The 22521-nt window shown below is 46.6% G+C and overlaps 1 protein-coding gene across 3 annotated transcripts in view; it reads left to right on the top strand.

Moving 5' to 3' along the window:
- ANKRD11 (ankyrin repeat domain 11) overlaps window positions 1-22521 on the top strand; it is a 134287-nt gene that overhangs the window by 19730 nt on the left and 92036 nt on the right. For all 3 annotated transcript variants that reach the window (XM_017816184.1, XM_017816186.1, XM_017816185.1), the window contains exon 2: window positions 4377-4456. The gene's annotated coding sequence lies outside the window, so the exon portion shown is untranslated. The remainder of the gene's footprint in view (window positions 1-4376; window positions 4457-22521) is intronic.

Below are 22521 nucleotides of genomic sequence, written 5' to 3'. Positions count from 1 at the left end.
CTGTGTTTCCAGCACTCCTAATTGTGTGCACAGAATTGAAAAGTCTGGTTCAGTGGAAGCTATTGGGGCTTGTTTGGCTACTGTGCCACATCACAAGTTCAGCCACATCTCCAAGTTCCTGCAGGGTTTTGGAGCTGGGGCTCTTCTGACAGCCCCAGGTTTTTACTCTGCCAAGTACCTTTCAGGCTGCTTTTGTGGATCTTTCCAGGAAAAACAATAGGTAGTTTTAGAGGTTGATGATTCTAAGATATCCTGTGTCATGGTAGCAAACTTTAAATATCTGGTATGAAGAGACCAGATAACCAGTAGTGATGTTGGTATGTCCAGCAATTCAGAGTTCACTGCTCAGCTGCATCTTGTGTGCTTACAAGGGCTAAACTCTGTGAAATGTTCAGCTTCTGCGGATAATTAGTTTTTTAGCTTAATGAAATTCAAACATTTACGATATAAAAGGGTTTAACTGCCTTTTTTTGTTTTGCACAGATATTGAGGAATATGTGAAACATGTTAAAACTACTTATTGTGGTGAGGCCCTGGCACAGGTTGCTCAGAGGAGCAGTGGCTGCCCCATCCCTGCGAGTTGGATGGGGCTTGGAGGTGTCCCTGCCCATGGCAGGGGCTGGAATGAGATTAGCTTTGAGGCCCTTCCAACCGAAACCATTCTGGAATTCTGTGATTTGTCGTCACAGATCCTGACCTCTCTTAGTTCACTGGAGGTCTCCAGGCAGCTTGGTCATTCCTGAATTTAGGCTTCTGTCGACCCCCAGTTCCTTGTAGTCTGTGTTGTCCGTGTGAGACTTTCAGTTAAAACATTGAAAGATCAATTTAGTTCCACAGGAATCACGTCTTCTTTCATGCTTGTTACAGTGGGAGAAATTGACCCTTGGGCTTTTCACCCACACCAGTGTCTTGATCTGTGTTTTTGGGGACAGTACCAGGTTATTTTGTATTTTTTATCAAGTGGCACAGATGACAGGAGCTTTAAAAACTGTAGATCTCAGCATACCTATTATTTTCAGGGCAAAATAAAGGAACTTTAAGACTGAGAATATATCACCTACTTCAGTTATGAAAGCCATCAAATTAAATTTTATTTGATGGTACGATTTTGTCACATTCAAACACTGAGAGGTTTTTTTGAGGACTAGTGGAATTCTCTCTGTGCTTTGGCTTTTCACTTGAGTAATTGGCACTGTTTGAGCATAGTTGGGATGTGATTGCTGTGGAAATATTTGGAAACTATAGTGAAAGGCAGCTCCTGGAGCTTACCCTGTTGCTGGGAATCTCTCCGTAAAGGGCGAGAGTGGCTGTGGAACATGACAGTTTGTGTGTGTGCCTGGAGATGGCTGGGCTGGGAGCTGCTGATAGGCTGGAGGGCACTGCAGCTGGATATTTATCTCAAATTTATGGGGATTTCTTGGAAACAACTCTTTTCCCCATTCCAGCAGGTGAAAGCTCTGACTGTGCTGTCTCAGTGTGGTCAGGCAGGCACAAAGCTGTGCTGAACACGCCTATGAAGTGCATTGAAAAACACTTCTGGATTTCCCCTCCCTCCAAATTTGTTGTTCGTGATCCCTCTTGATTCTGTGTTGGAGGAAATGGAGCTTATCTGAGTGCAGGAGCTCCGTGGTGTCCCATGTGCTCCCCTGAGTATATTTTCACTGGAGCCCTCGGAGAGCTGCCTCATTGAAATTCTGTCTCTTTGTGGAATTATTGTGAGGGAAGCAGATGAGTGCTGTGGAAAAAGGCTCTCCTAGTCCCTGGAGATTTTTTCCATTCGGAAGTTAGTCTCAACCAGAATCTAAATCTCATCCTGAAATCCTGTTATGCTGCTTAGTTCTGGATCACCAGAAAATCTGAATTGATGCAAGTCTGACTTTGAATCCAAAAACAACTTCTTGCCCCAAAGCAGCACTAATGAGAAGGGGAATCCTGCTGGAAAAGTTGCTGTGCAAGTATTATTGTGCTCCATAGGGCTGCAGTTGGTGTCAGGGGATCCCTTAGTGCTTCAGGACTCCCTGGCCACGGAGAAATCCATGAGGTAGCCATGTATCTCCTGCTCTTCTCAAAGAAAAATGTCAAAAAACTTTCTTTGCTTGTCTGGAGAAGTTTACCTGCAGCGGGATTCCTTTATTTGAGTCAGGACTGTGTGCCTGTATGTGTTCCTCTGGGTTTTTGGGTTTATATTGGCCTGCTCCTTTTCACTGAGGTTCCAAAGACTTCCCTTGGCTCAGCTGGAAGCAGCTCTGCCCTGGATGCAGCTGTGTTGCTCATCTGGACATCCTCCCTTTGGCTCTTCGTTGGGGAGTGAAAGATTACCAAAACAAACAAGGCTCTCCGGGGGTTCCTTATCTCTTCCACTGTGTGTCTGTCCTGGCTGGCCTTGGGGTCTCTCCTGGGTAATTCTTGGAAGGCAGATGTCCAAATCCAGCTAAATCAGAAGTTGTAAGGTGATGAGCAGCAATAAAGTATAAAATTGTCACCTGCTCTGCAAGGCCAGTCCCAGTGTGATAATGTTATGGGGAACTAAATCTGATGCTGTTTAAAGAAGTGTCGGGCTCCAGAGCGTGATGTGAGGGAGCTGAGCCTGGAAGTTGTGCAGATGGAATTTGGAAGAGGAATAATAGATACAACAAGGTTTAAAAGCAGTGGTTGGATCCCCACAGTGAAAACGTGGATGTGAGAGTGCTCAGTGCCGTGCTGTGGTTGACAATGTGGTGTTGGGTTAAAGGTTGGGCTCGATGATCTCAGAGGTCTTTTCCAGCCTAAATGATTCTGTGGGAGCATTTGGGGAAAGAACACAAGAAGCTGAGTGTTCTCAGTGAGTATGAGAGGAGGAAGACCATCAGCACGTGGAGGTCCAAGGATATGGTGGTCTTGGAGCTGGGGAATCTTTAGCCCTTGGAAAGGGGCAGCTGGAAGTGGAGCAAACAAAAGCTGAAGTGTTTTGTACTTTGTAGTTCCCCACTTGTAACTTTATATATGTGAGTTTTTGAGTAAAAAATTGGGGTTTAGCACTTCTGTTTTTGGAAGGAAGGGTAATTTGGGAGAAATCCAGATTTTCCCACTGTCAGCTGGAGCAGGGGTTGGTCACTGTGTGCCCTCGGTGTGGTTTGCAGTGTCTAGAGATGGGATGTGGGATTTTGGGGAATTTGGCATGAGCAGGATGTGGAGCTTGGAGTTCACCCTTTCACCTCTTTGTACAGGGCAGAGTACCTGCAGTTGGACTGGAGAAGGCCCAGTGCTCCCAGTGCCTCAGGTACTGCTGCTCTCCTCCGGAGCTGGGCTTTAGCAGTTGGACCTGCAGTGCATCAGCAGCTTATTTCTTTGCAAAAAGTTCCTTTCCTGACCTGTTTCTCTGTGGAAGTGTAGCAGAAGCTCCGGTTTTTCTGGGATAAGGCAGTGTTTTACATGTGGCTGTGTCCAAGCTCTGCTCTTCCACACTGCCAGCCCCCAAACAGGCTTATTTGTAGTTCAGATTTTTCCTTTCTCCTGTGACTTGTGCAGGTTCCCACAAAGCTGTGCCATTCCAAACTCAGCCCTTCTGCAGGGAATGACTGTGACTCTTGGGGGATTCTCCTCTGGAACTGACTGGCTTGTTCTGCCTGGGGGGGGAATTTGTTTGTGAGCAGACATGGTGGTGGGACATGGGCAGAGCCGGGGGACCTCCAGGATGGAGCAGCCTGGGCTGACTCGTCTGACCTGGGAACATGAGGAGTGCAGGATTTGAGCTTGGAATCTGCCAACCCTTTCGTGTGCCAGTTAATGACTGTAATTCCCCTTCACTTTGGGTGCTGAGAGCTCCTGCTGGTTCCTGCCCAGCGTTGGAAATTTCACTTTGGGAATTTGTAGCTGGAAAAATATCCTTGAAAGTACAATGGCAGCTGGTTGGAAAATAAAGTTAGAGGTTCGTAGTGGATTCACTGCTATTCAGAGCAAAGGTGTGCTTGGGAAGAGAGTGGTGGTGTTGTGGATAATTCTGTGAGTTGTTTGGGAAGGTGAATTTCTGGCGTGGGAGCTCATGCTGGCTCTGCCTGTCTTTGGTTCATGAGCTGCTCACAGTTTGGGGCCTGACATACCTTTTTTGTAAATAAAATGGCTCTAAAACCACACAGATGGTCACAGAAACCTTGAGACAAGTGATTTTTTTTTTTTTATCTATTATCAGAAAGTTATGGAATGTGATGGATGCTCGGCTGAGCTTCCACTATTCCTTGTGTTCCTCTGTTTGTGCAGACTTGTTATCAGGGAGTTTATTTCTGGATTAGGCAAGTGTTTGTACTTGGTAACCTTCATGTACCCAAATCCAGCATGCGTGTTGTGAATAAAATTCCCTTGGTTTAATTTTCTAATGGACCTATTCCTCTGTTTTTCAGATTACACAGCGTTTTTGGGACACACCTCTGTTGGATTTTAATATATGTCCTGCTAAGAAGAGCTTTCAACTATGGAATCGGTAAATATTGACTTTATTTCTATCTAAATATTCTGGTTTATTCCCTAATAAGTGCTCGTGTCCCTGTTGGAGTGTTTGGTTTTGCCTTTTTTAAAAGTCTTTATTTTCTGAACTTTGAAGGTAAAAATTGCAAATTCTATGGGATGATAAAAAGGTACTAACCAGGAATATCTTAGGAGCTGTCTGTAGTTCTGAGGTGCCTTTTTAATTTTAGACAATTTTGATTATATCAAGTTTTTCCCTGACTTCAGTGAAATAAAAGTGAAATTTCCTGCCTGGGCAGTTCCAGCACAGGTTTGCCCAGCAGACTGTGCAGGTTGTTGGTGGTGCTGAGTATTAAATAATATCATGGTCCTCTTTCTTTCTCTTTGCTTTCAAAATGTCTTGAAAAAACCCAAAGTCTATTAGTTTCCCAATGTTATGTTTCCTTGTGATTAGTCTAATTGAAACAGATGGCACCTACGTTTCATTTTGGGCAGAGAAACCTCCCAATCTGCTGAGACTACAGTTTGATTCAGTGTTAGGATTCAACTTTTTGAGAGCATTAGCAGATGTAGAAATAACAGGCTGTTGTAGAGTGCAGTTTAGGGGGAAAAATGAGATTTTTGCCTCTGTTTCATGGTAGAGGCTGGTGCTGTCCTGGAAGTCCCGGTGGTGTGGATGGAGCTGGAGGCAAGGGGTTGTTCTGGCTGGCTTTTTGGGATTGTTGTGGCTGGTGTTTCTGCAGTGCTGGTGGTTTGATGTGCTGGGAGCTGATTAAAGGCTGTGTGAGCTCATCTGGGTGGTGCATGTCATGGGGGGGTTCAAGGTCACCCCCAGCATGCCCAGGAATCCTATGGAGAAGGCTCCCAGTGTATAACTCCAGTGTGTGGCTCCTGCCTTGGGGCTCTGGTCCTTGGCTGACCTCTGGGTTCCTGCTGCAGTGGGATTATTTGTGTTGAAGTTGTTGTCATCACGAGGAAGGCTGTTGGTGAAGGAGAGTTGCTCCATGTGGAAGTCCAGCCCTGCCCTATCAGGTGCCTTTACAGGCTGGAAGGTGCCTTTTGTCCTGGATTTTGAGGGGGGGAAGTAAAAATCATCGTATTTAGTGTGTCCGTAATAATTGCAAGGTATTCAGGTGGAGACAAGATGTTATTTCAGCTTCCCCTGGTGAATATTAATAGCAGGAGAAGCTTTTCACAGTGGAACAAAGCAGAGCAGGCATCAGTGACTCTCCCTGGGCCGTTAAGTAATTACAGTGTATCAGGTTTGAGCCCTTTTCCCAGCGTGTGCAGGAGCTCCTTCATCCTTCCTAGAAGCTCGACAGGGCCCTGAAAAACCTGGCTCAGCCCTGACATCAGTGATAAACCAGGCTGGTTGCTGCTTGCTGCCTGTTTTATTTCCTAGGTGGGGATGAAGATGTTTAATTCTGAGGTTTGAAGTAAATGGTGTTTGGCTTTTTGAATGCAAACTGTCTTTTTAAAAGCAGGATAACAAAAACTTACCCAATATTCAGGTGTATTTGAGTGACCCTGTTTGGAAGGGTTTACTCAAAACAAATCCAAATTTGTCGTAGCCACAGAAAGGTTTGAGTTGGAAGGACCTTAAAGCCCACCTCCTTCCATCCCCTGCCATGGGGAGGGACACTTTCCACTAGACCAGGTTGCTCCAAGCCCTGTCCAACCTGGCCTTGGACACTTCCAGGGATGGGGCAGCCACTTTTCTGGGCAGTGGTATCTTCTTTTTCCTGTTGGCAGCAGGAATGGCTGCACCACGTTGGGCTTGTCCTGGGGTTTGGTGACTCAATTGCTCCCCAGCACCAACAGCTGGAGAGATCTGTGTGTTCCCAACACCTTCACAGGGAAGCAGGGGGGCCAAGGCTTTCTCCAGGCAGCAGCTTTAGTGGTGGCCTTGGCAGTGGTGTTTCAGGGAGTTCCTAATGAATATGCAGGTGTGGGATTAAAAGGATGAATGAGGAGCACGGAGCAGAATTGTTTTCCGAGCTGCAGCCGTGCTCTGACCTCCCGAGAAGGGCACGAGTGTAAAGCTGAGGCCTGTAGTGGAAAAGCAATTACAATCCAGGCTGCCAGGATTGAATTGTCCTCGGAAAGTCAGATGCTGCAATAATGGGAGCGTTGTTTAGCTGGAACGTGACTTCACTTAAATGCTCCATGTTTTTCTATTAATGCTCTTAAATGTGCTCGTGTATGGGTCTCAATTTTTACTGCTTTGAGGGGAATCGAGCTCAGTATTCCACCAGGAAGATATTTCTCTGCATAGAAGTGTTCTGATGAGCTTGCTGGCTTTTTTCCATGTATTTCAATTCTTATCCCTTCCAGATTAGAGGTGTTGGAAAATAAAACACCAGCATGTCTTTGTTCTTTAGCATGTTGGTCACCACTGAGCCGAGGAGAGTGGCTTTCCATGGGGTCCTGGGATATGGGAACATTGGCTTTCAGGGGGAGAAGCTGATGTGTTATGAAGCAGGGCCTGGAGAATGGAGGGAAAGCCACGGGCCAGTGGAATTACTAGTGCCATGTTAATAATTCTGAGAGAGTTGGAGTTCTTCAGCCTGGAGAAGGGAAGGCTCTGGAGAGACCTTAGAGCCCCTTCCAGTGCCTAAAGGCAGGGATAGATGAGATATTGGAAAGAAAATCTTCCCTGGGAGGGTGGTGAGGCCCTGGCACAGGCTGCCCAGAGAAGCTGTGGCTGCCCCATCCCTGAAAGTATTTCAGGCCAGGTTGGACGGGGCTTGGAGCAACCTGGTCTAGTGGAAGGTGTCCCTGCCCATGGAAGGGGTGGAACAAGATGAGCTTTGAGGTCCCTTCCAACCCAAACCATTCCATGATTCTATAGAGCATTAAAGAAGTAGAGCTGTGTGGTTTGTGGCTTTGCTGACTTTTGCTGTGGAGCCCTTTCTCCTGAAAAAGTACAGATTTTGGGAGTGCTGTAAAGCAGCTGGGTGGCTCTCCAGGTGCAGGTTTGTCTGGAGTGTTTCACAGGATCCAGTTTGGGTTTGTGCTGATGCCTAGGTCGGCCTGGGAAGGGGAGGTGGGTTTGGAGAGCATCCCATGGTGCTTGTACACTGTCGTACCTGTGTGGGAGATGGGTCTTCACAGCCCTTGGGAGCAGTAAACCTGCGTGTCCGGGCTGTGCTCTGTTGGACGGCACTGAAGTGACAAAGTCTAAATTTAATTTTTAAAGCTATATCTTCACTGCCAGCAGAGGTTAAGTAGAGGTGGCTTAACTGTGAGTCTGGGCTTCTTTGTGTGTCAAACAGGCCTTGAGTTTTTGGACACAAAACCCTGCTGAGACCTACAGGAAAGAGCTTTAAATCCTTCCCCCTGTCCCCGTGAAAAAGCTGCTTTTTCAACTGTAATCTCAGCACAAGCATTTGCTTTGAGTGGTTGAATTGCTGCTTTTACAGTTCTCTGTATTTTCCCAGAATTTGTTAAATTGCCAATGTTATTCACATGCCACTTTTGGCAGGTGCCACCTACATGCCCTCAATTTGAACGTACCTTTCAGGAGAAGTGTAGGTAGGGAGGCTCCTCTCCTGCATGTCAGATGTTGGAGAGCGCAGCACTTCCATTAATTCACTTTCTCTGACCTTTCCACTGCTAATAAGCCAAGCTGGAGCACAATGCAGCACCTTAATGAACAGACCTGAGCTGAGCAGGGGCTGCTTTGAAAAATGTCTCGCTTGACTTGTTCCTTGGGTGTAATTCAGCTCCGAGTGTATCCACGGCACAGATGGGAGTTATTGATGAGACCAACCCACAACCAAATACAACCTTGTCCTCCTTCCTCTTGTGTTTCGAACTAGAGAAAGCCATGCCAATAATTGCCTAAAAAGAAGGAAAATAGTTGGGGGTTTTTTCCTTGACTATACTTAGTTTGGAATAATCTTATTCTTTGAGAATAAGACTGTATTGTGACCACAAAAATCCTAATTTTTGAAAGAAATCTACTTTGGAGTTGGGATTTTGTACATTTATATCCACTAATGTAACCTACACTGAACAATGTACACTTTTGAGTTAGGAATATGTAGATTTATATCAATTAACATAATGTACACTTAAAAATCACAGTTGTATTTAGGAAAAAGTTCATTAAAACAAGCTCATAACATAGACAATGCAAGGGGTCATCATTTCCAGTAACTGCCAGTCTGTAACTTCACATAGGAAGATTCCTGAGCCACCCAGCCCAGGTGACACAGGGAGGCTGGATTTCAGGAAAGGATCTGTAGGTATTTTGGCGAGTAAGAGGCCGGTTCTGCTTCCATTGTTGTGCAAGGGCGTTCCTGGGTGTGACCTCTTGGGAAAGTAAAAGTGCTGGGGGCAGGTTGTGGCCTGGGGAGCGAGGGGAGTGTTTGGATGGGTTTATTTATTTACATGTGTTTTACTGAGCACCGAAGCTTGTTCTTCAAAGTTCTGGTCCCCACCCTGGGGAAGTGACACTCTGGCTGGGAGGTGACAAGGAGTGAAGTGGCAGCGTGACACAATAGGGCTGAAACCCCTTGTTTTCCAAAGGTGTCCATCGTGGTGTGATTGAGTGCAGATGATGCAGTTGGCAGTAAGAGGTGTTCCCACCCCAGGAGCCCCCAAAGGACCAGGCTCAGCGTTGTACTTCTGGAACGAAGTTTGGAATGTCCTAGTTTCCTCCCCTTTTGTGTAGAGGCTGGTGAACCTGGGGATTTTGACATTTGAATCCCTGAGTTCTTTAAGTGGGGGAAAGTTTGTTTTTTTTGTGTTTCATATCACAGGAGTGCTGAGGGAGCTGCATCAGTGACTTGGGCATCTTTAGTGGGGTTACAAGTGTCTGACAGGAACACGCTGACTGCTGGACACCCTGTGAGGTGGGAATTGTGCTTGGAGCTGCAGAATAGTAGGTGATCCAGAGTATGTGAATTTATGGAACCCTTGTATGGAAGGTGGTTTGGCTGAGGCACCCAAGTGTCTGACATGAGCAGGGAGGTGCTCAGCAGTTTTTCCAGTGCTGTGTGGTATCCCTGTTTTATGGTGGTTTGCTGGACTTCTTCAGAAATCCAAGGCTGGATTGTCTTTAACAAGTTAATGTTTTAATGGGTGTTTTGATCTTGGGTTGTGACTGGACAGGCTGATTGTTTCCTTTTGCTGGAGATGTACAAGAACTGAGAGAGGGGAGCTTTTGGGTGTTTTGCAGAAAATTGTGGACATGAAGTGAGTGAGGGGCTGTTGGCTGTGCTCCCCATGGCACAGGCCCCCCGGGGCTGGAATTCCTGGAAGCGCTCCCTGTGCCTGGGTGTTTTGGGAAGCTGGCACGCCTGGCTTTAGCCTCAGAAGTGGCTTTGGGTTGGTGGACAAACCCTGACAGCTCTGCTTTACCTCAGAGGTGTTCCATCTGTGTTCTGCCTTCCCCACCTCTCCAGCTTACCCTGGAGCAGGGCAGGTGGCTGCAGGAGCTGCCTCGGGGCATTTTGGGAAGGCACAGCCCTTGGAGAGGGCCGGGGCAAAGCAGCAGTGAGTGAAGCACATTTCTGGGGCTGTGGGACTGGCTGAACCTCGGCGCTTCCCCTGAGAGCGGCGTCTCAGCTGCGATGCTTTTGACTCTTGAATTTGGAACAGACTTAGCAGCTCACCTTTGGGGGTGGGAGCTTCTGAGGTTGTCAATACTATTGCCTGGAACCATCTGTTCCTACCACTAAGTAGCTGCAAAAATCAGTAATTCATTCCCTATTTTTTTTCTTTGTGGTGGAGCTTGGGTGTAAATCTTCTCCCTTGTTATTTTTATGGGCTCCCTCATTATGGAAGACAAGCATCTCCACAGTGCTGGAACTGATGTTCTTGCTTTAATCTTTCATCTGAATTTATTTGAAATTTAAATCCATGTCGTTATCGATACTAGGGATAACTGTGGACCACAGCAGCTATTTCTGGGGAACTAAGTGTGCAGGGCTCCTTATCAACCAGGAATGTGCTTGTGTAACATCACCTTTCTGGGTGAAGCGCTCCAGGAGGAGCAGGGACAGCAGGCGTGTGTACGGGTTATTTTAGGAAATTGCCACTGTGAATGGATGCTGTGTTTGCTTTTGCAAGTAGAATTGGTCATGGATTCTTATTTTTCGTTTATTTTTGCCCTAGTGAATAGTAATCCAAGTGGAATGGCCCCGTTGGTGCTGACGTGGTGGTGGTGACAGAGGGGGAGGCAGCGCTGGTGGTTCTTGTGTGGGAGTCACTGGAACACCGAAAACAACATTGATTGTGGGACAGACACAGACCACTGTGATATTATCCTGAATTTTCCCAGGCTGGGATTTCACTCCAAGGCTTAAGCTGCGGAATCAAGGTGGATTGATATCACATTAACTGTGCTTGGGACAGCAGGTCCTGGGGACTGGGGTTCAGTTCGATGCTGTCACACAACAGGTGGTGATGATGCTTTAATACAAAAGGACTTGGGGTCCTGAGCAACTTGGTCTAGTGGAGGGTGTCCCTGCCCATGGCAGGGGGTGGGATGAGTTCAGCTTTAAGGTCCCTCCCAACCCAAACCATCCTGGGATTCTATGACTTTCCTGCCTGAGGCCGGATGTTCACTTGAGTTTTTATTCTCTTCCTTACTGTGTCACTGGAGTTCAGTTTTCCAGATGTTTATTTTAGTGGTTATCTAAACTCCAGAGCAAATGCCTGGGGGTTCTGTTGAGGCGATGTCCAGTTTTCCCAGCTTCACACCATTGGTGCAATCACCACTGATGGCAGAAGTTGGGTTCTGTCTGATCCAAAAGAACAACACTTGGATTTTGATGGAGTCTGTGTGTCTGGACTCATCTTGGGGTACAATACTATGAAAAATCGATTCCTGGTGTGCCCTTAAGAAAATGTCAGTGCTTTCAGGATGCAGAGGTTTTCAGGAAAAGTTGTAGTTAAGAAGCTGTCATGTGCCTCACAGGGAGGCTCAGACTCCATGGGGCAGAGCCAGGTGGTTTCAGAGCGTGTTCCCTGTGAGTTTCCTTGGCTGACATTTAACCTTAATTCTGAATTTCCTGGAGTCTTGTCAACCAGTTTGGTGAGAGATGGGGTGTCAGTGGCAGTGCTGGATGTGTTCATGTGGGCACCTCCAGCCTCTCCCCCAGGCTGACTGGACGGAGAAGAGCTCCAGTGATCAGCCAGATATGGACAGCAAGGGAACGTAGGGAAATATTTGGAGGAACTGCAAAACTGAGGGAAGCTGATCAGTTTGGTGGATAGGGATGGGTAGGGTGGGAGGAGCTCTCTAATTTTGGCCATTTTTATCCTTTTATATAATTTTTCAGCTGTTGAACGGTACAAGGATTCAAAGGTCAGCGTTGAATAGCTCTGGTTATTCTCTGCTGGACCCAGACTTATTATGGGTGTCATATGAGAAATATACTTTCTTTTTATGTTGCACAGTCAGAAGAAAATTATTTTGTTGTCTTCAGTAGTTTTTACCTCATTCTTGTAGTCTTGCCAATATCCTGTAGTTGTTTTTTGCAGGAAGCCTTTCAACATTCTCTTAATTGGAATTAACTGTTGTAAGAGAAATGCACATTTGGGTTGAAGATAATATAGGAAATAAATATTCAGAGAAATTTATTTTAGGTTAGAGGAAAAATGGTGATTGGAGAGTTTTGCTTTGGAGCTGTAACTTTGGAGAGGTATAAGGAAGGGTTTAAGGATAAAGGAATAAACCAACTCTGCTCCTGAGTCCTGTCTACAACTTCCTCATGAGGAAAGTTGCACTGGGTGATCCTTGTTGGGTCCCTTCCAGCTCAGGGTATTTCATGATTCCATGATTATCTTGAATAACCTCAGAGACTGGTACTAAGTCTACTCGTTATTGTATTGTAAATTATGTTCATTAACATAATTACACCGTTTTAGTGCTACATGGAAGTTCTACGGAGTCAAAATCAAATGGCAACAGGTAGTCAATAATTGGACAAAATAAAAACATGAAAACAAATAATGAGGAAAAATAATCATGTATTCTTTTCCTGTCACCAGTCGGGACTGCAGCTGGATGTAGCAGCTGCCCAGGCCTGAATCCTTTTTTCCTCTCGTTTTTAATGCTGCTTTTACAACAGTCTGAAGGAAATCTCTGTCTAAACCAACTGGTAGTAGCGACATAGCAGCTCCTCTGGGCTTTGCCTGAATTCTCCTTCCTTTGCTAAATTCTCCTCTTTCTCCTTGCAGTTTTTGGTTATTTAGTGCTATAAAATAAGGAGAACCTGAATATATGAATTTACCCAAACCCTCGAGTATATAAACTGGAGAAACTTCCCTCATTCCCTTGACCTCAAGCTTGCTGAGGTAGGAAAGCATTTAAAATACCCACAGCTCTATGTGCACATGCAGATGTATTTTTAAATGTCCCCTACTTCAAGGTCAGCCACAATTCCAGTTGAAGTGCAGTTTGGATTTCCTGTAGCCAGATACTGTCCTTGGGGCTGATTCCCATGTTGTGCAGGGATTGTGGGATGAGGACCCAAGGAGAGTTTTTTATCTAAGTCCCACATGGTGCTTTGGACCTGTCCAGATGGAACAAGTCCAGAGGAGGCCACCAAGTTGATCCAAAGTCTGGAGCCCTTCTGCTCTGGAGACAGGCTGAGAGAATTGGGAGTGTTCAGCCTGGAGAAGAGAAGGCTCCAGGGAGACTTTAGAGCCCCTTCCAGTGCCTAAAACGGTTCCAGGAGAGCTGGAAAGGGACTTTGGACAAAGACTGGAGTGACAAGACAAGAAGGAATGGCTTTAAACTGAAAGAAGGGGAGATTTAGATTAGATATTAGAAAGAAATTCTTCCCTCTGAGGGTGTTGAGGCCCTGGCACAGGTTGTCCAGAGAAGCTGTGGCTGCCCCATCCCTGGAAGTGTTCAAGGGCAAGTTGGATGGGGTTTAGAGCAACCTGGTCTAGTGGAAGGTGTCCCTCCCTGCCCCTGTCAGGGGGTAGAAGGGAATGAGCTTTGAGATCCCTTCCAGCACAAATTGTTCTGTGACTCCATGAGAAGAATGTGGATGGATGGTCTCTGCCCACAGGAGCCTTCAGAACTGCTTCACCTCCTTTTTTCCTCCTTGAGAAATGGCACCGAGCTCTGAGCCACTCCTGAGTGAGCTCAGGTGCTGATGAGCAAGAGGTTTAATTAGATCTTCAGGCTGGATAACTGGAGCAGTGAGCTGGGCATAACAGCAGGATGGAATTCCAGTGACGTGTCCGCAGAGTGCTGTGGCCCAAGCCGAGTTATTCCTCAGCCTTGCATTCCCAAACACCCTGGGTGCTGAAGCAAAATGATGTGGAAAAAAAAGCTCAACTTTGGTCTACACACCAAAATAGCTGCCAGTGAAGTGATCAATGGCTGGTTTGATCCCCCATTGGTGGTCTCTTTTGGTACTTCTGTCTGTAAGTTGGATACCTTCAGGATACTGCTGTAGGCTGAGACTTCCTGGTTTGTAATGTTGAATTAATTATAATAGGGTATTAAAATTACCCTCCAATACAGTGATTTTCTGTGCTGTCACCAGACAAATTGTATGGTTTTTACCAGGAACACAGGCAAGTCCAGCTGCTTTTGGAATCCTGTGCTCCCACTGATGCTCCTGCCCCAGAGGATACAGTGGCTTTAAAGTCAGGTGTCACTTTAAAGTGAATACTTTTGTGAGTGAGACATCGGGGCGGGAAAAGAAATCTCCCCCTACCGAGCTTTCCTTTGCTCACAGAAATAGTTTCTATATTAATATTTAATTTACAGTAGCTCTGAGGAATGAAGAAAGTCCTGGACTCTATTTGTTTTATACTCCTAAATACGTTTTGTTGGAACAACTCTCAGATACAAACAAGGAGGACAGAGTGTCCTGGGCAAAGGAGTGAGACAGTTTGTGTTAAAACCATAAGTGTTCATGGCTTTAGCATGGGAATGTTCAGTACTAAGGATCCATCAGATACCTCGGAGTAGACCTAGTTCCCAATTGCTCTTTTCCAGTCTCTTTTCTGCTGGGATTCTTTGTGGCTTTACCCCTTGATGCAGATTTAGATGTTTTTATCCCTGAAAACCTCCTGTTTCTGGTGCTGCCAGCACAAAGCTGTGCTCCAGCTCAGGAGAAAGTGGGATCAGAATTCCAGACACAGTCCTGGCACAGCTTCAATTAAAAGGTGTTGAAAGAGCCTGGATTTTGCTGTTTTGCAAAGTTGGAATTTTTGTCCCTGTTAAAACCTCGGGGATCCCTGGGAAAGGAGCTTGATCCTGGCTTTTTCTGCTGGGTGAGGCAGAATTTATGCCGTCACCCCCCTGCTTTGACCCAGTTATGAAACCCTTGCCTGTAAAAGTATTAATTTGGGGACTCTCAGGCATTGCAGTGTGAGAATTCCAGCAGTGAGAGCTTTCCTGGAGAGCCACCTCCAGTTTAGCCATTTAAAGGCTGGTGATAAATCTGATAAACTTAGTAAGATAGGTATTTTAGTGTGCCATGAACCTTCCTCATTACTCTGGAATTAATCAATGACTTGGACTTCTTTTTCCCCCCTGCTTGACTGTACTTTCACAAGGTATAATTAAAATAAAAAAAGCTCTAGTTTTCCTTTTTGTTCAACTCTGCTGTTGTTGAACTATGTGTGGTTTGGATTTCAGCCCTCCAGAATGTTGGCAGAAGGTCTCGTCTGGAAAGAAATGGTAATAATCCTTTTGGGGTTGAAAAATGGGGAAGAAAAGATCTCTGGATGATTCCAGGCAGAATGTCAGTGTGCATATATCTGTATATCTCAACATGCACTCAGGATTGTGTGATTTCATATAGATATTCATGATGATGGTGGGTTTTTGTCAGGTTTGCTGATTTTTTTTTTTTTTTTTTTTTTATTGTAGCCAGTCCTCTTTTTAAACTTTTCGTATGAAGCTTAGTGCAGTAGCTAAAATTGCACATGGAAATCACTGCAATTTAAATGTTGCATTTTAATTCAGCTGAAATGATAGAGAAGTGACCTAAAACTATCTTTTTTTTTTAATGTGAATTGCTTCTCTTTCGCCTTCTGAGCACACAGCAGAAGGCTACACCCATCCCTCCCACTCTGCCTGTGTCCTCTTGTGGGGTCACAGCCTTAAGCCAGCAATCCCTGTGCCAGGCTGGCCTCAGGTGAAGCCTTTGTTGAAATTCTGATTGAGGAGGAGGAGGAGAGGGCACAGCCAGGCCTGGCTGCCATGGCCATCTCATGAGTGGGTGGTGGGGCCAGCTCTTCTGAAACACAGAAACACTTTTGGGTTTGTATGTTTGAGCTCTGGAGTGGTGTCAGCTCTCTGTGCCGTATCCTGGGGCATTAATTCATGGAATAATGGAATGGTTTGGAGGGACCTTAAAGCTGATCTCATCCCACCCCCTGCCATGGGCAGGGACACCTTCCACTATCCCAGGTTGCTCCAAGGCCCGTCCAACCTGGCCTTGGACACTTCCAGGGATGGGGAGTGCTCATCTTGACAGTCCCAGTGCTGGCCAGGCTCTACTGGGAGGCTATGGGGGTGTCTCCAGGCTGGCAGTGTTGGAGGGCTGGGAATGTCAGCCTGGAAATGCTGCAAGGGCACAAATAGCATTGTGCAGTGACACAGGACATTCTGTGACACTGTGCTGGGGGCTGGAATTCTACTTCTGTTCCAAATCCAAGCAAGCTTACAGAGTTATCTGCATGTGTCTGTGCAGACTGGAAGGGGAAACGTTCATTTCTTTGAGCTGCAGAGTGTTGGTTTCTCTTTTCATTGGACATGTAAGAATATTCTCCAACAGCAGCACTGATGCTTCTGTACTAACAGGGGATTGCCTTGGTGGTACTGGGGGTCAGGATACCTTAATAAACCTTCCAAGTCAGGCTTCCTCTCATTCCCCAGCAGAATGATGGGCAGCAGCTCTCCCAGCTCCTCCTCTCAGTAGAATTCAGTTCTTGTGGAAAGGTTTATTCAAATCCAGGGTCAAGTTTGGAGTTACTCTCAGTCCAGCAATGTTAACTCCCATGTGGTTTGTTTTTGTCCCGTTGTTCAGCTCTGTTTGATGTCACTGCTCTGGCTGGAGGGACGCCTGTGTCACTGTGTATGTGTGGTGCTGGCAGCCAAGCCAGAATTCCCAGCTGCTCCTGGGAAGCCGTGGAGCCGGAGCCTGGCTGCTGCAGGCTGTGGTGCAGAAGGCAAGGCCACAGCACCTGAGCCCAGGGGCTTTCCCAGGGCTGTGTGTGAAGCTCAGCTTGGATTTGCAGGAGAAGGGTCGTAGGCTCGTTTTTCCTGGTGCAGGGTGAGGACTTGAAGGCTTTGAGAAAAGCAGATGTGAAACCCATGGGACAACAAGTAGAGACTGTGTCACACTGACAGTTCAGAGAGGAGAAGAGTCAGTGCATGATTCCCTCTCGACATAATGCCAAGAGCTCTGTTTTGGAGCTGTTTGAACAATTTCTGCGAGGAGCAGGAGGGGCAGATGTTGCTGAGGATTTGGGTTTAGCAGCCCCCTCTGTACCTTTGTGATTTTGGGCGGCCAGTGGAGCGAGGGAGTGTTGAAGCACTTGAACAAAGAATGTCTCTGGAAGTGGCCACTGGTCATTCTGGCACAAACTTTGACCAAAGCTGACATTGTTTTTCTCTTAGTTAAACAAGTCAAGCTCACGCTGGGGCTTTTTTCTCTTCCCTTGTAGTATAATGTTGGCTTTTATGTGTCCTCTGGGCCCACACCCGGCCGTGGGGTGGGCCTGCACACAGATGCATTGTTTGGGGTCCCGCATTCCAGGGAAATCAAATGCTCCTGCACCACATCAGCTGCACATCTGCAACTGCTCAACCCTCTGCAGCCCCGCCGGATCCAGGTGCTGCGCAATTACCAGGTTAAAGGCATCGAGAGCTGCTGCTTCTCTGTCCTTTCTGTTGAATTGTGCCGGCTTTGATTCCCTACAGCTGGTGAAACAGTCAGACTTGGTTCAGGCATGTGTGGAAGAGAGCTCATTTCATGCTTGGAATTGTAATTATGTTCTTTTCTTTCAAGCTGCCAGCGGTAAAAGATGTCTTCCAGTGTGTATTATCTAAATAAGCTGTAGCGTTTAAATGTTTTCTTATTTCATTTTAAGAATGTGGCAAAATAAATTGTGCTTACTCTTCTAGTTTTGGTTCTGGAGCAATTAATTCCCCGTAGCTCTCTCGTGAACTGCTGGCCTTGGGAAGCTGCTGTGTTCCACTGCAGTGAAGTAGCTGTGGGGAACAGGGTTATGTCAGTGTGGAGGCTCTGCCCAGGCCTGCCCAGTTGGCACTGGTGTCCCCCCCTTGTGTGTTCTGATCGCAGGCAGTATGTGCTGTCAGCCATCCTTCTCATCCCAGTCATCTCCTAGAGTCAGAGCAGCTGAGTTTTGGGGAATTTTGGTCTGGTTAATGCATGTGAGTAAGAGAGTAAGTGCAAACACTGAAAGGACAAGGGGGAAGGGTTTTATGCTGAAAAATTTATTTAGATTAGATATATGGAAGTAATTCTTCCCTGTGAGAGTGGTGAGGCCCTGGCACAGGTTGCCCAGAGAAGCTGTGGCTGCCCTGTCCCTGGAAGTGTCCAAGGCTAGGCTGGATGGGGTTTGGAGCAACCTGGTCTAGTGGAAGGTGTCCCTGCCCCTGGCAGGGGTGGAATGAGATGAGCTTTGAGGTCCTTTCCAACTCAAACTACTCCATGATTCTGTGATTATTTGTCTCTCTAAAATAGCCTTTTCTGCCTCTGAGTTTTCCACGATGAATGAATCCATTTCAGTGTTCCATTTAATCAGTGCCGTGATGTTCTGAGTTTACTTTTGGAGGCTGCAGGTGTGAGCTTTTGAGCACATAGGTTTCCATGTTGCACTCTTGGGAGTATTGGCTGAATTTGGGGAGGAAAGAGTACCAAGAATGCAGTTGGTTTTCACTCATACTTGTGGTGAACCTGCAGCTGGTATCTGGCACCCTTGTAGTGAGCAATCAATCCCTCTTTCCTCTTCTCAAGAGAAGAGGAGGTGTTAAGAAACAACTGCACGTGGCACTCAGTGCTCTGGTCTAGTTGACAAGGTGATCAGTCAGTCACAGGTTGGACTCAATGGTCTTGGAGGTCTTTTCCAACCTCAGTGATTCTGTATTGTCCCAGCAAACAGCTCTTCCCTGAATGTACTGGATTTTCAGAGAGGGGTCCCTGCATTTGCTGTGACCCAAGCAGGAGTTCCTTCAGAGCCAAGTTTGGGCTCTGGGCCTGGACCTTTGCCTCCCTCACAGAGATGTTTTTCATGTGCAGCTGTTGGAGCTGCTCTGTGAGTTTGGAGTGTCTGGAGTCAGCCCTCGGATCCCCTTTCCCTTGTCTCAGGAGTCTGTCTGCTCATCTGTGGTCTTGATGAGAGTGCCTGATAACCATTTTGGTGTCTCTATGATTGACTGGAAGTCACAGTGGATAAATCTTTCATGATTGGAAACCACTTAAGCCACGAGGTGGCTGGTGATCACTGGGTATTAGTGGAGAGATTCTACCAAACAATCAGGGAAAATTGAGTGGCAGAACATATAATTTATGACTTCTTCTCAGCTCTGTGGGGGCAAGTCAGTGAGAATCGAAACACTGAAAGGATTATATTTGACAGATATTTTAAAGAATGACTCCAGTTAGTGTCATTTATTGCTGGAATGTGTGGACAGATCCCAAGTCAGAACCCTTGTAGGGACAGTGCCAAAACCAGATATGAAAGAGTGTGCAAGAAAATGAGGGTGCGGGATCTGGCCGAGGGCTCCAATTTTCTGACAATGGGCAGAAAGAATGTTCTGAGGGCTTTTTTTCAGACATTTTTCTTTGATAATGAAGTGTACAGATCCTACTTAGTGTTTGCTGAAACCCCAGCCCGAAGGGGATTTGTTGGAGCTGGTAGGTTGGGTAGTGAAGGTGTCATCAGTGTACAGAGACCAGTTAGACAAACTTCTGGAACGTTCTGGAAATTATCTGTAGGATATATCAGTTTTTGCCTGGCAGTGATATATGTCACAGGAGAAATCCATTGCCCAGTGCTGGAATGTGTATTGGAAATTCCTGGGCAGGGGCTGTTCCATGCAGTCGGATCTTCCTCCACAGGTGTGTGGTGGGTAACAACCCTTCGCTCTGGAGGAGGAAAAACCTTCTAGAAAAACATTCTTCCCTCAGATTTTTTGTTGTGGTAATGCCTCTAGAAGTATTAATCTCTCCTGTCACAGTTTGGCACTCACTCCAGTTCCCAGCAGGGGTTTCTCAGCTAATCCCTGTCTGGAAGATTTTCCCTTACCTTACATTAATTTCTGATCCCGACATTGTTTGAAGGTTTGTGTTCAGCTTAAATAAATACACCCCAGGCCATCCTGTTGGCTTGGGGTTAAACACCAGGGCAGTGTAAGTACCTGTGAGTGTCCCTGGAGCACTCCTGGGTGCCGCTCACCTTTCTTTCCAGCATCCCCAAAACCTCCGTGCCCTGGACTGTGTCACTGTTACTCCCTTGTGACCCTGGAGAAATTATTTGAGAATTTTGGTTTCCGATGCAGGATTTTCTTGCTGTGAGTAGCAGATGTTTTCACTTTAGCCCATGAGTGACAGCTCCTGAATCAAACATCTGCCTTGCTGCTGGAATTGTCCCCAAATGCTGCCATGCTTGAAAGCCAGTCTCAACTCCTTGGAGCCAGCTCTGCCCGTGTTCCTGCACTCTTGGAAGTGGAGGCAGCTGCCGTCGGCATCACTGCTCCACGAAGGCAGCTGGTGACCTGATCCATCAGTGCTGGGGCTGTTCACTCCAGAGAGTGGGTTTGGGTTTGGTAGATTTGCCCCCATCACACAAAGAATTGTTGTCACTGTGTGCTAGGGAGAGTTGTCCGAAGCAGTGTCCCACTTCCCTCAGTCCATGAAAATATTGAGGGGAAAAAAAAGAATCACAGATTTTAAACCTTTTTAATTGTCATGTTTCTCCTTTTGGCTTCCTCTTTTACCAACACACCAGTCTGTTCTGTGTCTACAAGGATGTGAAGTTGTAGGCCTGGATTAGGGCTCTGTGTAGCACAAACACATTCCAGTGTGGACACGGTCAGTCCAGGGTCTGCTGGTTTTATTCCCAGATTTTGTGACTAAAATTCTCAGGAGCTGAAGTTTCTGCCAAGTCTCTGCTATGGCCCCAAGGAGAGGAGGGGGGGAAAACCCCCTTTCACTAATAAAACGTTTTTGATTACCTTTTTTGGGTTTAGATTTGTACAAACAGTTCAAAACAAAGTTTAAAAGTCATCTTAGTTTTAAACTGTCCAGACTTAGCCTACAAAGAGCCAGCCTTGGTTGATTTGTGATTGATTTTTTTTCCCAGTGGAAGTGAAACTCCTGGTGATGCAGCTCAAGGGGTTTGTGCTACCCTCCAGGTTTGGTAGCTTTGGCTCTGCCTGGGGTTGAAAATACTAAAACTCAGTCTTGAATTCAGACCTAGTCTGGTGCTTGTCTTAGCAAAGATGGTCCTGGTATTATCTGCCTCAGCCCTGCCGTGCCTGGGTGAAGGTTCTGCTGGGCTTTGGAGAGGGCTGTGTTGTCTGAAGAGGAGCCTTGAGAACAGGAGCTGGCAGTCACGCTGTGGGGGGACTGTGTAAACTCAGTCTAAAGATAATTTATGGTTTCTAAAGCTGCTGCTGAGTAAAATTTTCCAAGGCTGGCTCTGACCTGGCTCTCATCAGTGTAAAACCGAGAACAGTCATCTCAAAGTAGCATTTTGAGTTGTGCTGAGGGGAAGGAGGAGAACTTTGACTTCTCAAAGGCTTCATTGGCTGCAGCTCTGCAGCACATGAGCGACTCTTCTTTCAGATGTGAACTGCCGGGTCACTTTACCGTTACCGGAGCCCTGACTGGTTTAAACTTGGCTTATTGGTTTAAACTTGGCTTAGAGCGTAGTGTTTTTTGCCTGGTTTCGTTTTCGCAGCAGATGTGATGTCAGGGTTGTGATAACCCCCCTCGGCTGTCTCCGCACCCGCCGGTGTCTCGCTCCCTCCCGCGTTCCCGAAGCCGTGCGCCGGCACCGGGAGGGAGGACGTTGGGTCACGCTGGGTTGAGCTGTTGGCAGCGACACTCGCGTGTTGGCAGGAGCTTTCCCAACAAGATGCTGGGAGAGCAGGGGAAGATTTCTCCTTGTTTTTGCAAATTAGCAAATGAAACCCTAAATAACTTGCTAAACTCAGTTTCCTTCTGTTAGGTTAAGAGGAGGGGAGTGCTTGGAAACCTTTGAGATCCTAATTGGCCCGAGTGTGCTAAAAACACCTTCTTTCCACCCTAGGCGCTGCTTCTTTCCAATACATTTGGCTCGTTCTGTGGCAAATCATTTTTATAACACTTGAGAAACTGTATATCTCCAGAAAAACAGGATGTGTGCCCTGCCTTATATTTTGAATTTGCTTTCCAAGTATTTTTTTGGGTTGCTAAAAGCACAGCCCAGCCCCATTTTGGGGTGTTGGGGCTCTACCCGTTGGTTTGGTGCTGGTTGGGCGATAACGGCCCTTGGTGCCCCTTCATTGGGTGGTTTTATGTGGGGTTAACGACCGGGTTTATTGGAGCACAGATATAGGACAGGCTCCCCAGCCCTTCCCTCCTGCAGGGTAACCGAATTTCTCTTTGCCAAGGCCAGTTCTCTATCAGCTCCTAACCAGGAGTGTGCTGAGGTCAAGTTCAGATACTGTCCCCCTTCCCCTCCCAAGCTGGGGACAGTGAGTTTCTCATCTCTTCCTTGGGCTGATAACGGCAATTCCTCCCTCCCACAGAAAGCTCTGGAAGTTTTTTGAAGTAAAGCAATGTTGTTCCTAACCCTTTCCCAAGATTTTGTATATTAGATGGTTGGTTTGTTCTTCATGGCTTTGTCCACTTAATTTTGCATCTTATTTGACATTTAAGAATTCTTATTTTAATTGAGATTCCCTGTGAGCTGCAGAACTGCAGGGTGTGGTGGAAGTCCCATTTGTATCTCAATTTGGGCAACAAGCTGAGATTATAAACTCTGGTAGGGCTTGAAAACCTGGGAAGAGGGTTTGTTGGGCATGGAAGGGGACGGCAGGAGAGGAAACTGAAGGGGGGAAGATGGAAAATGTCAATAAAA

The sequence above is a fragment of the Lepidothrix coronata genome, unplaced genomic scaffold (assembly GCF_001604755.1).
Source record: "Lepidothrix coronata isolate B3197 unplaced genomic scaffold, Lepidothrix_coronata-1.0 Scaffold54, whole genome shotgun sequence".
Classification (NCBI taxonomy): Eukaryota; Metazoa; Chordata; class Aves; order Passeriformes; family Pipridae; genus Lepidothrix; species Lepidothrix coronata.
Note: the sequence above shows the minus strand (reverse complement) of the source record. Positions and strands in the feature narration are given on the sequence as shown.